Genomic DNA, 13,674 nt, shown 5'->3' on the forward strand with positions numbered 1-13,674 from the left:
TTGCACATTCACTAAGGGAGCCCCCAATCCACTGGTGGCGCTGTTTCACTACTTACGCTCAAACTTTCTGTTATGTTCCCAAAGAAAAGCCACAACAACTTCAGACTTTTTGTTCAAACACACAATACTGCTTTTCTAACTTTATGGGCAGTAGATTTTCAGTTTAAGTTTAGTATTAGGGTTCATTTAACTTTAAGTTTAACTTAAAGCCTATTTTTTTGTTAGGCGATTGTGCATATATTTAAAGTCCTGATTTTCAGTGGCTTACATCCACCCAAAGAGACTCTCTCTATCTTTCTCTCCCTCTCTCTCACTCCCTTTCACCTCAGGATTTCAATGTAAGAAATAGTGTGCACTGGAAAAATGATTATCTCACACAAGCTGAATAATAGCTTCATGAAAGTGAGCCCTAATCCCTGGCAATGAAGAGAGAGAGAGAGAAAGAGGGAGAGAGGAGGAGAAATCAATGAGAGCAAAGGAAGGGAAGACTGCCATGTTAATTAGCCCACTCTCCGGCACTCTCCTAACCCTACTGAGGACCTACACGAGCGAAAACATCTCAACTTCACTTCCCCTCACACGGTGCCGACAGTATTCCCGCTCTCGTTAGACCACTCTGCTCACTGCAGTCTTGTTCAATGCCTAATGCAATACTTCAGCTCTCTCAGCTCTTGGAGCTCTCAGCAGAGCTTCAGGGCAAAAGCACCGGCCCCTGGAACACGGCACATAGTTTTCCGAAGTGAGACCTACAGCTTTAATCAGGCCTGGAATTCTGAACCAAACTAGAATACGGCCTAAAAATATTCTGCCAGAGCACAAAATGATCCACAGCATCGTGCTTAGAATCGGTAGCAACTGTAGTAACGTGTCCCCTAAAAGTGGTGGGCTAGGTTTGGATTCACACCTTGATAGGTATCTCATCGCATCTCTTCTCTTTTCTTCTCTTCTCATATCAACTCCTCTCATCTCATGTCAACTCATCTCATCTCAACTCAACTCAACTCAACTCAGCTCAACTCATATCATCTTACTCATCTCTTTTGAACTCAACTCAACTAATCTCATCTCATCTCAACTCAACTCATATCATCTTACCCATCCCCCCATCTCCTTTGAACTCAACTCAACTAGTCTCATCTCATATCATCTTACTCATCTCACCCATCTCTTTTGAACTAAACTCATATAAACTCATCTCATCTCATATCATCTTACTCATCTCTTTTAAACTCAACTCAACTAATCTCATCTCATCTAATCTCAACTCAACTCATATCATCTCACCCATCCCCCATCTCCTTTGAACTCAACTCAACTAGTTTCATCTCATCTCATCTTACTCATCTCACCCATCTCTTTTGAACTCTACTCAACTAATCTCATCTCATCTCATCTCATATCATCTTACTCATCCCCCATCTCCTTTGAACTCAACTCAGCTAGTCTCATCTCATATCATCTCATCTCATATCATCTTACTCATCCCCCATCTCCTTTGAACTCAACTCAGCTAGTCTCATCTCATCTCATCTCATCTCATCTCATCTCAACTCAACTCAACTCATATCATCTTACTCATCTCCCATCTCCTTTGAACTCAAGTCAACAAGTCTCATCTCATATCATCTTCCTCATCCCCCCATATCTTTTGAACTCAACTCAACTAATCTCATCTTGTCGCATATCATCTTAATGATCTCCCCCATCTCTTTTGAACTCAACTCAACTAATCCCATCTCAACTCATATCATCTTACTCATCTCCCCATCTCTTTTAAACTCAACCCAACGAATCTCATCTCATCTTAACTCATCCTCTCTCATCTCTTTTCAACTCAGTCGTATCTTATCTCATTTAACCTCATCTCATCTCATCTAATCTCATCTCATCTTAACTCATCACATGTTCTTTACCACTTGATCCCTTCGAGGGTCGCACTGCTAACAAGTCAATCAAATTATCCCAGACATCCCTGTCCCCTGCAGCATCCCTTATCCACTCATAACCTGTTCTCATGAGCTCTGGGTAGCGGCCGGAAGAGCGAGCTCACAGATATGAGAGTGCACACTCTCCATGACCAGGTGAAGACCTCACCTCAGCTCATGGGTTGAGCCACTGTTACTTCAACAATCTCGGCAAGACTCTGTCAACATTCGGCCTGAGGAGAGTGTTCTCCTCCAAGTGTTTTGATGTGTTAGCAGCAGTTTAAAAAGAAGTTGTAGCTACCTTGATGTCTCGGGGAAGCTTGTACTGCCTTCACACCCAGGTTGGTAACATCACATGATGGGGATTGGCATGGATGATGTTTGTTTTAATGCTTTTCTACAAAGACAAACTGTGTGTACGCAGCTGTAGAGATATTACTCATTAGAAGAAGTGTTTATAAATGTTTGGACGGAAAGTCAGTAGACCTTTTCACACAGCAGAAATGTTTTCCAAGTCTCTCTGTGTGGAATCGACGTGGATGGGTTAGTGAAAGTTGGTAGTTTGCCGCCTCTTTCCCTTCTCTAGAGCTTGGGTAATTATGTATGGAGATGGGATGTTTATGCACGGAATGGCTTCATGTGAAATGATAATATCTTTGCACGCCGAGAAGCGTGATGAAACGTGCCGTGCTGAAGTCATTAGCCTGGACAGAGTGTGTGCTGTGTGTGTGCTGTGTGTGTGCTGTATGTGTGTTGTGTGTATGGGTAGAAATCTACTCACGGCTACCTTTCATGTGCAAATCTTTCTGTGGAATGCAAAAACTCTCTGTTGTAAATAGTGTGCACTGTAAAGATGAAAGTCCTTTTATATTTAAAGGAGTGGTCCCTCGGTTTATGCTCTACGGAGGGGGTCTCCCACATGAGGGCAGCCATGATGCTATACCCACCTCCAAAAGTTACATATAGCCCTTTTCCACCAACGAGGAACCGGAACTGTTTCAGTTCACAAAGCTAAATTTGGAATCGTTTGCCGTGTTTCCACCAACAGAAGAGCTGGTTTTTCAGCATGAACCATGATGTCGTACGTGGATGTGTTGAGGTTCAGAGTCATTTTCAACATTTCATATGAATAAATAGCTCCAGCCTAAAAGAGCACATGTCACGCCCCTATTAGTTGAGCTGCATTGGCTACCCTTAGCTGCTCGCATCAAATTAAAATCACTAATGATGGCCTTCAGAGTATTCACTGGCTCTGCTCCCATCTACCTCAATAGACTCTTAAAACCATATGTTAGCGCCCGCCCTCTCCGTTCCTCAAAGGAGCGCCAACTAACGCGGCCAACCCCCCGTACAGGTCAGTCGAGGCTATTCTCATCTCTGGTACCACGCTGGTGGATCAAGCTTCCAAGCACTATCAGAGCAACAGGAACCCTCTCCGCATTCAAGAAATCATTGAAAACCCAGCTCTTCCGAGAGTATCTCTTGCCCTGAAAGTCTTTCTTTAATGCACTTATTACTTCCTGCATATTGCACTTAATGTAAGGTATTTTGTATAATTTGTGCTGTAGTTTGAATGTTAGATCCTCTTTTGTAATTCACTTTGGATAAAAGCGTCTGCCAAATGCATGAATGTAAATGTAAATAATAGGAAATAAAACAGGAACATGCTCCGTTTCTGTGTGTTTCTGAGGCTGTGTTTGGTGTGACACCATGTGCGTTGGTCAGAGCAGTGGCTCTGCGTTACGTGTCTCCGCTGGTCATAAGCTCAGGAGGACGGCTCTGAACTTAGCAACATTTACACAGTGTTATATCTCACTCTGATCTGACTCCACAGTAAAAAAAACATAAACAATGACTCTGTCATGACTCTGCAGTTTATCTGTGGCTCTGGCGCTGTATTCAGCCACAGGGACACCCCCTGCTGATGACATGTCCTTGGTTACCTTCTAAACTTGTAGAAATGTGGGGCAATTCACTGGAAAGAACCAAGATTCCAAGAATCAGGAACAGAACCGGTTCAAGAACTGGAGTTCTTTTGGTGGGTAAGCGCTAATAGAGCACTTTCTGTAGTGCTGAGCCCAGAGTGGCAAAGACAAAGGTCTATTCTCCCTATTACAGGTCAGTGAACCATCACAACACTTCTGAAGCTGCAATTTTAAGGTAAAAATAGTACCTAGTCTTGCTTAAAGCTTAATTCTTGTAAAAACCAAAGTTCCTTTGGACAGTTTTATGCAGAATGTAGACGACGGACACGTGAATCCACCCGTGATCTCACGTGAAGGGAGGTGGATGACGTATACCTCATGTACCCCAGCCCCAGTTCAAAGCCTCCTAACTCTGGATGTGAGTCACATATGATACTGCATTAAGATGTAAGGAAAGGGCAGACTCCAGATATTCAGAAATTGTTTGAACCATGTTTCCGTACTGATTTATCACAAAGATACTAATAGCAACATACATACACATCAAATCTGACATGTGGCCATGGTCATAGACTCCGAAAATGAATCTTATAACATTCTTCCAATGACATTCTCATGAGAGTAGGAGATGCACTGACTAGATTTACTGTAAATGAAAGTGATTGTGATTAACCGATGTAACCTAGATTTGTTTGATTATAAAAAGTGACCTAAGAGGTGTAGAGAAAGCACTCTAAACCCCTCCACTGAAGTCTCAAGACACAGATCTGACGTGTGTGACATATGATTGGCTTTTGAATAAAACCTAGGGGTTAAAATGCTGCCATCCAGAACATAGAGAGCTCCTCACACACTGCTACTTAACACACACTGTGATCAGGCCTGACGTCCTCTGGAAACAAAGCGAGAGCTCACCTAAGCAAAAGAACACCTCACTAAAATAGATTAAACGCTGCCTGCCTTGACAACCCAGAGGGGGCCGAGGCAGCCAGCTGCTGATTGAAGCAGCACCATATTCAAAGCACATTTTTTTTTGGAAGGAAAAGGGGGGCTGTGGGAAGAGGGGGAGAGAAAAAAACCCCAAGCCTGACTCATTACTGCACTTCAAACCGAACCGCAGACGAGCAGCGCAGTGGAATGGTAATTAAAGCAGCATAAACAGGGCAGTGTTGCAGCATGGGATTGATGCGAGAGACGAGTACTGGGAAGAAATACTCGAAACAGACGGCCGATCTATGGCTTTCAGACTGAATATTGGTGGGGTGGCAGCTGAAGGAGGTGTAGAGACTGTTGCAGATGGTTACAGTGCAACAGCTTTGCAGCATCCAGTGAAGCGACACGACAAAGCCGCCTGAGTGTGGGGTGCAGCTCATGTCGGCTGCAGGCGGTCAATGGCAAATCCAATTTCCCATTGGTTTCAATGGTTTCTTCTGTAACCAATTCATCCTGATTCAGGTCGTTGTGTCCAGGGCATCACACGCTCACCCAGTCACCTGTGGGCATTGTCACACATTCACCCAGTCACTCACACTCACCCAGTCACCTGTGGGCATTGTGACATATTCACCCAGTCACTCACACACACACGCATACACACACACATGGACAATTTTACACACTCAATCAGTTACTCTCACAAACACTCACACTTGTGGACAGTATCACACACTCACCCAGTCACTCACACACTCATACCTGTGGATAGTTACACACATTCACACAGTCACTCACACACACTCACGACTGCTGAGAGTTTCACACACTCACTCAGTCACTCACACACTCACAACTGTTGAGAGTTTCACACACTCACCCAGTCACTCATACCTGTGGAGAGTTTCACACATTCACACAGTCACTCACACTCACTCACACCTGCTGAGAGTTTCACACACTCACTCAGTCACTCACACACTCACACCTGTGGATAGTTACACACACTCACTCAGTCACTCACACACTCACACCTGCTGAGAGTTTCACACACTCACCCAGTCACTCACACACACACACCTGTGGACAGTTTCACACACTCACCCAGTCACTCACACACTCACACCTGTGGACAGTTTCACACACTCACCCAGTCACTCACACACTCACACCTGTGGATAGTTTCACACACTCACTCAGTCACTCACACACTCACACCTGTGGATAGTTTCACACACTCACTTAGTCACTCACACACTCACACCTGTGGATAGTTTCACACACTCACCCAGTCACTCACACACTCACACCTGTGGATAGTTTCACACACTCACCCAGTCATTCACACACACACACACACACCTGTGGACAGTTTCACACACTCAACCAGTCACTCACACACTCACCCAGTCATTCACACACACACACACACACCTGTGGACAATATCACACACTCACCCAGTCACTCACACACTCACACCTGTGACAAATATCACACACTCACCCAGTTACTCACACACTCATACCTGTGGAGAGTTTCACACACTCACCCAGTCACTCACACACTCACCCAGTCACTCACACACTCACACCTGTGACAAATATCACACACTCACCCAGTCATTCACACACTCACACCTGTGGAGAGTTTCACACACTCACCCAGTCACTCACACACTCACACCTGTGGCTTTAAATATTGTAATCTAATGATTGTAAATTTGAATTGTGAATATTATCTGATAAACATTTTATTAAACTGCCTTGTAATGTTGAGTGCCCTGCTCAAAAAATGCTAAAAAATGTCAGCAGTTGCCAGCAGTTGGCTGAGGAGCAGCTTGGTGTTTCAGGGTCTTTAAACACCTGCGCTAGGTCCTCAGGGTCCCAGCACCTCTGGACTTCCCAGCTAATTCCCAGCTAGTGAACGTGGCCAGTTTCCGAAGGGACAGGTCAGAGCCAGGGATGAGGCCTGAGGCTGTTACGCAAAGCTGTGTATATTTGTTAAAGACTACACACACTGTGTTTGCAGATAAAGTGAAGCCTTCAATGTCACGTCCTTCAGTTCAAGTGCTGCGAAGGAAATATGAGGAGCTGGCAAATGTCAGCCTCCACGAGCAGCTTAATGTCCGCCGAGATGCATGAGGCAGCCCAGCAGCGTTCCCACACTGGCCCATCCATCCATCCTGCCTCCGCTCATACTCCACCATCCGTCACGCTGCCGTTATTTATTTATTTGTTTATTCCCAACCCATATTCCGACGTAGTCACACCTCCTGCTCTGGGATTGGCTACTGTGGTCCAAGTGTCTACTAACACAAGGGCTGGTATAACACTAGCCAATCCCAGCGCAGAACCTGGATCTCATTGACTGGATCTATAGAATGGGTCACAAAATATGGGTATACAAATATTAGGCCAATCCTAGTTCAGAAGGCGGGGCACTGGAGGTTCTAGCCAATCATAATGCACAGTTCTGGACACTGGCTTATATATATAGAGGACAGCATGACATGATTGGTCAGGGTTAATGCAGCAGGCAGGAGAGTGCACATCTGGGAAGATGAAAGGTGGATCCTAATAACCCATTCTAACTCAAAACACAGGACACCGGACACTACTAACCACTCCTAGATGTGCAGAGCACTGACCACTTCTCTCCAATCCTAGATAATGAGGCATGTCTCTGGACACACACTCACACACACTATAATGAAAGTTACAGACATCCCACTCTCCTTCTGGAGAAGAGAATGTATTGTACGTTTAAAGGTACCTGTACAGTTGGTCTGAGAGTGCATTCTAGCCCATCCTAAATAAGAAGGAAGAACTCTGGACACTTCTAGGCATTCCTAAGTAAGAAGGCAGGGCACTGGAGATTTCTAGCCAATCCTAGATAAGGAGATCACTGGACACTTGTAGAAAATATTAGCACAGACGACCCAACACTGAACACATCGAGCTATTGACTAGCCAGATTTAGCCCAAAAGAAGGGACACTGGTTACCAATAGCCAAACCTAGCTCCAGAGGCAGAACAGTGGAGGTTTTTCGCCAATCACTGCCCAGGAGGCGGGGCAGAAGGGGCCAATCCTGAGCAGAGGAGTTGAGTTTGTCAGAAAAGGTGTGAAACAAACATTAAACGTTGAGTGATGAGCGGTGGAATACGGGTGGGTGAATAGTGAGTGAATAGGAGAGTGATGAGTGATGTGGCCAAGTGCGAGCTGCTTGAGGAGCTCATTCCATTCTCGTTCTCTCTCTCTCTCTCTCTCTCTCTCTCTCTCTCTCTCTCTCTCTCTCTCTCTCTCTCTCTCTCTCTCTCTCAGTAGTAATGGAGGCAGAGCCAGTGACAGGCCAACATGTCATTCTGTCAAAAAAAAATGGCCAGTATGAGACTGAACTCAGGGTTAGTTTTTTAATCTTGTCAGGAGGCAGATTGCTTTAATGCCTTTTTCCCTCTTTAATCTAATGTAACGGAGTGGAGTGAAGGCTGAGCGCGGCCCTGGTTCTGCAGGATTATATCTGGATGGCGCTCGGAAGCAGCGTCCAGGGGAAGAATGTGCTTATCCGCGCTTAATGATTCAATATTTCCACCGCGATCCAAGCTTCGTTATTCAGAATTTAACAACGCTCCCATGGTGATGCGCGTCCCGCTCTCACGTCTCACGGAAGAATTGCGGCAGAGTTGTCCCAGGGTGAGGGGAGGAGGAGAGGAGCCCAGAAAGCACACAAAAGAACGCTCTGCTTAATGATGCGAGCGCTAAATATTTCAGGCAGAAAAGCACTGGTATTGACACAAAAGTGGGGCTTCTCTCAGAACTGGCAGCCAATGAGAAAAACAGGGGGGGTGAAAAGATAAAAGTTTAAAGCATGGCCATCAATATCGCAGCTAATCTCCATCTCTCTGGAGGAGGCCGGCTTTGAAGCCGGCCGTTTGTCAATAGTCAACAAGCGTAATTTATGGATGCTTCTCTGAAATCAGAGCAGAGAAATTGCTGGGTGTTAAAGTGTTCCGGGTCTGTCACTGTTCCTCCAGGCTGCCAGGGGGCGCTCTATGAAACAACCCCATCAAGGAAAGACTGAGATGGACCCTCCCCTCGACCCCTGTCAGCTTTGGGCTATACTTGCGTACACAGTAAAGATTTTTACAGGTCGCTCTGGTCTATTGATGCTTTTACTCGCTCTCACTGCTGGTGCTCCTTGGCTGCAGCTATCGACCCCCCGCTGCACTGGGGACTTACATTTAAACCTGGAGAGTGAGCGGCTGGGGCAACTTCGTGAAGTCAGTAGCTTCTCACATTGTAGTAATGACATGGTACTACTTTTCTGTAGCACTTATCCAGTATTTTTCCACTTTGGAAACTGCTAAGCTCTCATTTTCTAAATAAATATTTATCGCCAGTTTTTGCCAATTTTCCCCTCAAGACACTGGAGTTCAAACCACGGCTTCTGTTTAAACAGCTGTTAAACATAGTTCTACTGAACAGCTTAATTTACCAGAGGAGAATGCAAACTGCCCAGATCTGTCACATGCCTCTGCTAGCCAGTTGAGGTATCCCCAGTGATGTAATAGGGCATCTTAAACATCTTAAAGTAGGTGTTCAAGCTCAAATTACTGAGACACTGGTTGCTGTCTAAAGTTAGATTTTTTTTTACTGTGAGACCATCAGTGGCTTCAGAAACACATGACAAATGTAAAAAAAATATAATAAGCAGCAATGATACTGAGACTAATTTCTAAATCTAATCTAAAGCCTTTCTAAAGGGGAAGTTGCTGTTGCTACAAAGGAGACTCAAACCCTTTTGTTGCTCTTGATGTTAGAGGTAAATTTGGAAAAGTCTTTTGGCCAAGCAGAAGGGAGAAGAGGTAAAAGTAAAAGTGGAGAGAAATGTATGATGAGCTGCTCCCAGAGGCTCAGAGCTCTGCTGCAGCACATTGCTGGGCTCTGCAATTAGCCTCTGCACTGCAGCCACAATCCTCACCTGGACTCATCTCTCTCTCTCTCTCTCTCTCTCTCTCTCTCTCTCTCGCTCTCTCTCTCTCTCTCTCTCTCTCTCTCTCTCTCACACACACACACACACACACACACACACATATTCTTTTTTACCAGTACCTTTCTTTTGCCATAGAAAGTCTAACATTTAATCAAGATACAACTACAGTGAAACCCCCCACAGCCCAAACCTGTGGTACATTATAACCCTCCTGGTGGCGCTTGGCATTGAGCATGTTGAACTTACACTAAATAGCAGCCTGTTCAGTTTCATGGCTCTCTATAGGGATATAAAACTGCAAAATTGAACACACACTGTGCATCCTTAAGCAGGTGATATCACTAATTATAATATGTCTATACACTTTTGGATCTGTTCAGTGCATGTGATGATCTGGAGCCCACCAACCCACAAATTGGGTCTGTCCCAAAACCTAGTGAGCTGTCTAACTACAGAACATTTTACGTCACAGGGTGCGGGCCCCCGACACGTAGGTTGTCCCAGTTCTTAGACACCTCATTACGCCGTCTTCTAAGGTATCTTCATTTGGCCGAATTTTAAGGCAACATTGAACCCATCCTCAGCCGTGAAGACAATCCCATGATGCAACGCAAGAACAACTCCCATCTATTTCGCTCTTTTCCCAGAGCAAAAATAATTTAAATCATGATTAAAACAGGAAGATTGACACAATCGCGCTTTAACTAGAGCATCGCAATAATCTTCCTCATGAAGACAGATGACCGTTAGAACGTTGTCTACTTAAACAGATGTCTATGCAGTCAGTGCCTACCTATGCTCACTATGTTTTGGGACAGCCCTATTGTGAAACTAGACCAGTCAGTCATTTTATTGTCCTTTCAGTCATAGCGCTGGACTTGCTTTTATGCGAGGGTGCAAGGACGAGTAAAAACAGAGAAAACGAGAACAGAGAAGAAAGAGAACAGAGCTAAAACGGCTAAAAAACAGAGCTTCCGCTCCTCCCACCTCCCTGCTGTGCACTCGGGGTCATGGTGAACAGCGAGCGACTCATTATCATTTAAAAGAACAGTCACTGAACCGAGCAGTTTACAAAGGGGAAGCCTGATGATATTTTAACCAAAAGAGCTCACACACATTTCATTAAAGAGTAGAATATGCTCCCTGTAATGAATTTGCCTGCGAATCTTCAATGTACATACACTCTCTCCAGAAATACGACCGAGCACAACAGACACAAAGCATGTAAACATAAAAACAGAACAAGATTAATGAGCAAGATTCAGCTCCACACCTCTGCATCAGATCTTAAATGGGCTCCCCCCCATCATCAGCGCTGCTCTATGGAGACCCTCAGCTCAGGCCCGAGATTCATTTTAATGTCAGCGACACTCATTTAGCGCTTGATTGTTAAATTGATTTAATTATCGAGTCGTCCTCACTGACACTGATCAACCCTGGTTAATAAGGAGGCACCTATGCATGTAATTGGCTTTGATGCATATCAAGCTGGAGAGGCACGTGGCTCTTAAAAGGGCAACATGTCGACGGATTGAGATGCACAGTGCGGGTCCACGTCTGGCCTTTGAGCTGATGGATGACGACAGGCCTTGGCATTGTTCTCTTGATCCCTCTAGATGCTGGAGTTATAGATTGTGTGTGTTTGTGTTTGTAGCATTCTGCTTTGCTCAAGCCCAGCTGCTACGTGATTAGCATGATATTTATTACAGTACTGGCTGTGGATGTAGCGGACAGTGAACACAGGTGTTTGTTCCCTTTTAAAGGAACACTAGGTAAGATTTGAGATGGCCTTACACTTGCAGAGTGTAATTAATTTTTACAGCAGTGTCTTGAAATCAAGGGGGATGGGGACAAAATGGAGCAGATGGGAGTGGTTTGCTAACCTCCCCAAAAATGACATAGTGCCGTTTCTGTAGTGCTGAGCCTGGAGTAGCAACAACAGAAGCTCCATTCTCCTTACTACAGCTCAATGAAGCATCACAAACATTCTGAAGCTTTACTTAAGTATAAATGGTGTCCACAGCTGAATCACTATGTCCACTAATGTCCACTAATAACAAGGGATGTCTACAAACTCTGACACACCCAGACTGGTAGAAACCAGGGTGCTGTCTCAGCCCCTACAGCTGCAGGCTCCAGGCCTCCACAGTGTGTTGGTATGCAGGCTGCGCTGCGAGGATAAAGCGAGGCAAGCATGACTAAGCTCGGAAATGCCGATTACAGCACATTTCTAACAGATTGAGGGAGATTTTTTTCTGCTGCACCTGCTGCACAGGGGTGGGTGATGTCTTCAGGAACAGCTACATGACACTGACAAAAGCAGTTCATGACAAATGACGTAAGCCTATCATAAAGGCTTATTCCCACATGACGTTATCACTGGGTGAAACTGATCAAGGATCAGAATTTACAATGTTTATTTGCCGTTCACAGTGGTCACTGTGGTCAGATGAGGCAATATTAATGGTGCATGCGTGCTCAGGGAAGTGGCAATGTTACATGTTTGTTGTAATTGTAGTTGTAGTTGTAAATAAAAACATGTTTCAGATGTAATTGTAGAGGCATGTCGAGAAAGTGTTGGATGCTAACGGTTTTGTGTTCAGACCTGTTAATATGGATCCGTTCCTGGGTGTCATGAAGAGGACAAATCTTCCTGTCTTTCAAAGAGAAGCGAGGTAATGGCAGCATCCCTGCATCACCATGTTGGATCCAAAATGGCCGACTTCAAAATGGCCGCCATGGTCACCACCCATCATGGGTGGCACGGTGGCTTAGTGGTTAGCATGTTCCCCTCCCAGCACTGGGATCTTGGGTTCAAGTCCCATCTGGGTGGAGTTTCCATGTTCTCCCAGTGTCTGCGTGGGTTTCCTCCGGGGGCTCCGGTTTCCTCCCACAGTCCAAAAACATGGAGGGTAGGTGAATTGGCTTCTCTAATAACTGTCCTGGTGTGTGAGTGAATGTGTGTGTATATGAATGAATGTCTGTATGTGTGAGTGAATGTGTGTGAGCCCAGATATGGATTGGCGCTCGATGTGCCCAATGCAGTCCTCCAGGTGGACGGTCGTTCCTGGTCGAGAGTACACTGTGTGCGTTTGGCTGCCGCTTCTCACCAGTATGTGTGGATCGAGTGTTCTGAGTCCTTGGGTGTCTAGAAAGGCGCTATATAAGTGTAAAGATACATATATACATACATCTTGAAACGTTCCCCCCTCCCATATACTAATGTGCCAGAAACAGGAAGCATCACCGCAGCATCCCTGTTCTCTGTTTAATTCTCTGTTCTGTCATTTCACTGAAGGTTTCTTGGTGAAAAACATTCATTCATTGACTGTAAGCACTTATCCAGTTCAGGGTCGCGGTGGGTCCGGAGCTGTGTGACAGCGACACTACCTGCCGCCCCATAACTGAAACACCCATAACCCCCAGTACTTTGGGGAGATCACCTTTCATTCTGCTGCATGACAAAAGGAAGAGGTTTCTGCTTTTTCTTCCTCAGGAACTGTGGCTGCTTCTGGAACCTACACTGTGCATTTTAAGTGTTAATTGCTGGGCTGAGGCTAACTTTGTATGCTAATGAAACAAAAACGGTCTGTCATACAGTCTTTTAAAATCAAAACGTTCTTTGAGCGATGCCATAGAAGAACCACTTTTAGTTCCATAAAGAACCATTTTCTTTATCACATAAGAAATGCATGTGTGATTAACATTTAAAGGTTTAAACATCCATCACACTGTCGTTACCAATTTAAACATATTATTTATAGAACACAACGAGGTTTTTCTATGGCATTACTCAAAGAACCTTTTAGCAGCTTTATATTTAAGAGTGTACTAAAAAACTTATAGCTGCACTGAATAAAATTCCTGTGTTTTCAGCTTGTCCTTTATGTGGATGGCTGC

The sequence above is a fragment of the Hoplias malabaricus genome, chromosome 6 (genome assembly GCF_029633855.1).
Source record: "Hoplias malabaricus isolate fHopMal1 chromosome 6, fHopMal1.hap1, whole genome shotgun sequence".
Lineage (NCBI taxonomy): Eukaryota > Metazoa > Chordata > Actinopteri > Characiformes > Erythrinidae > Hoplias > Hoplias malabaricus.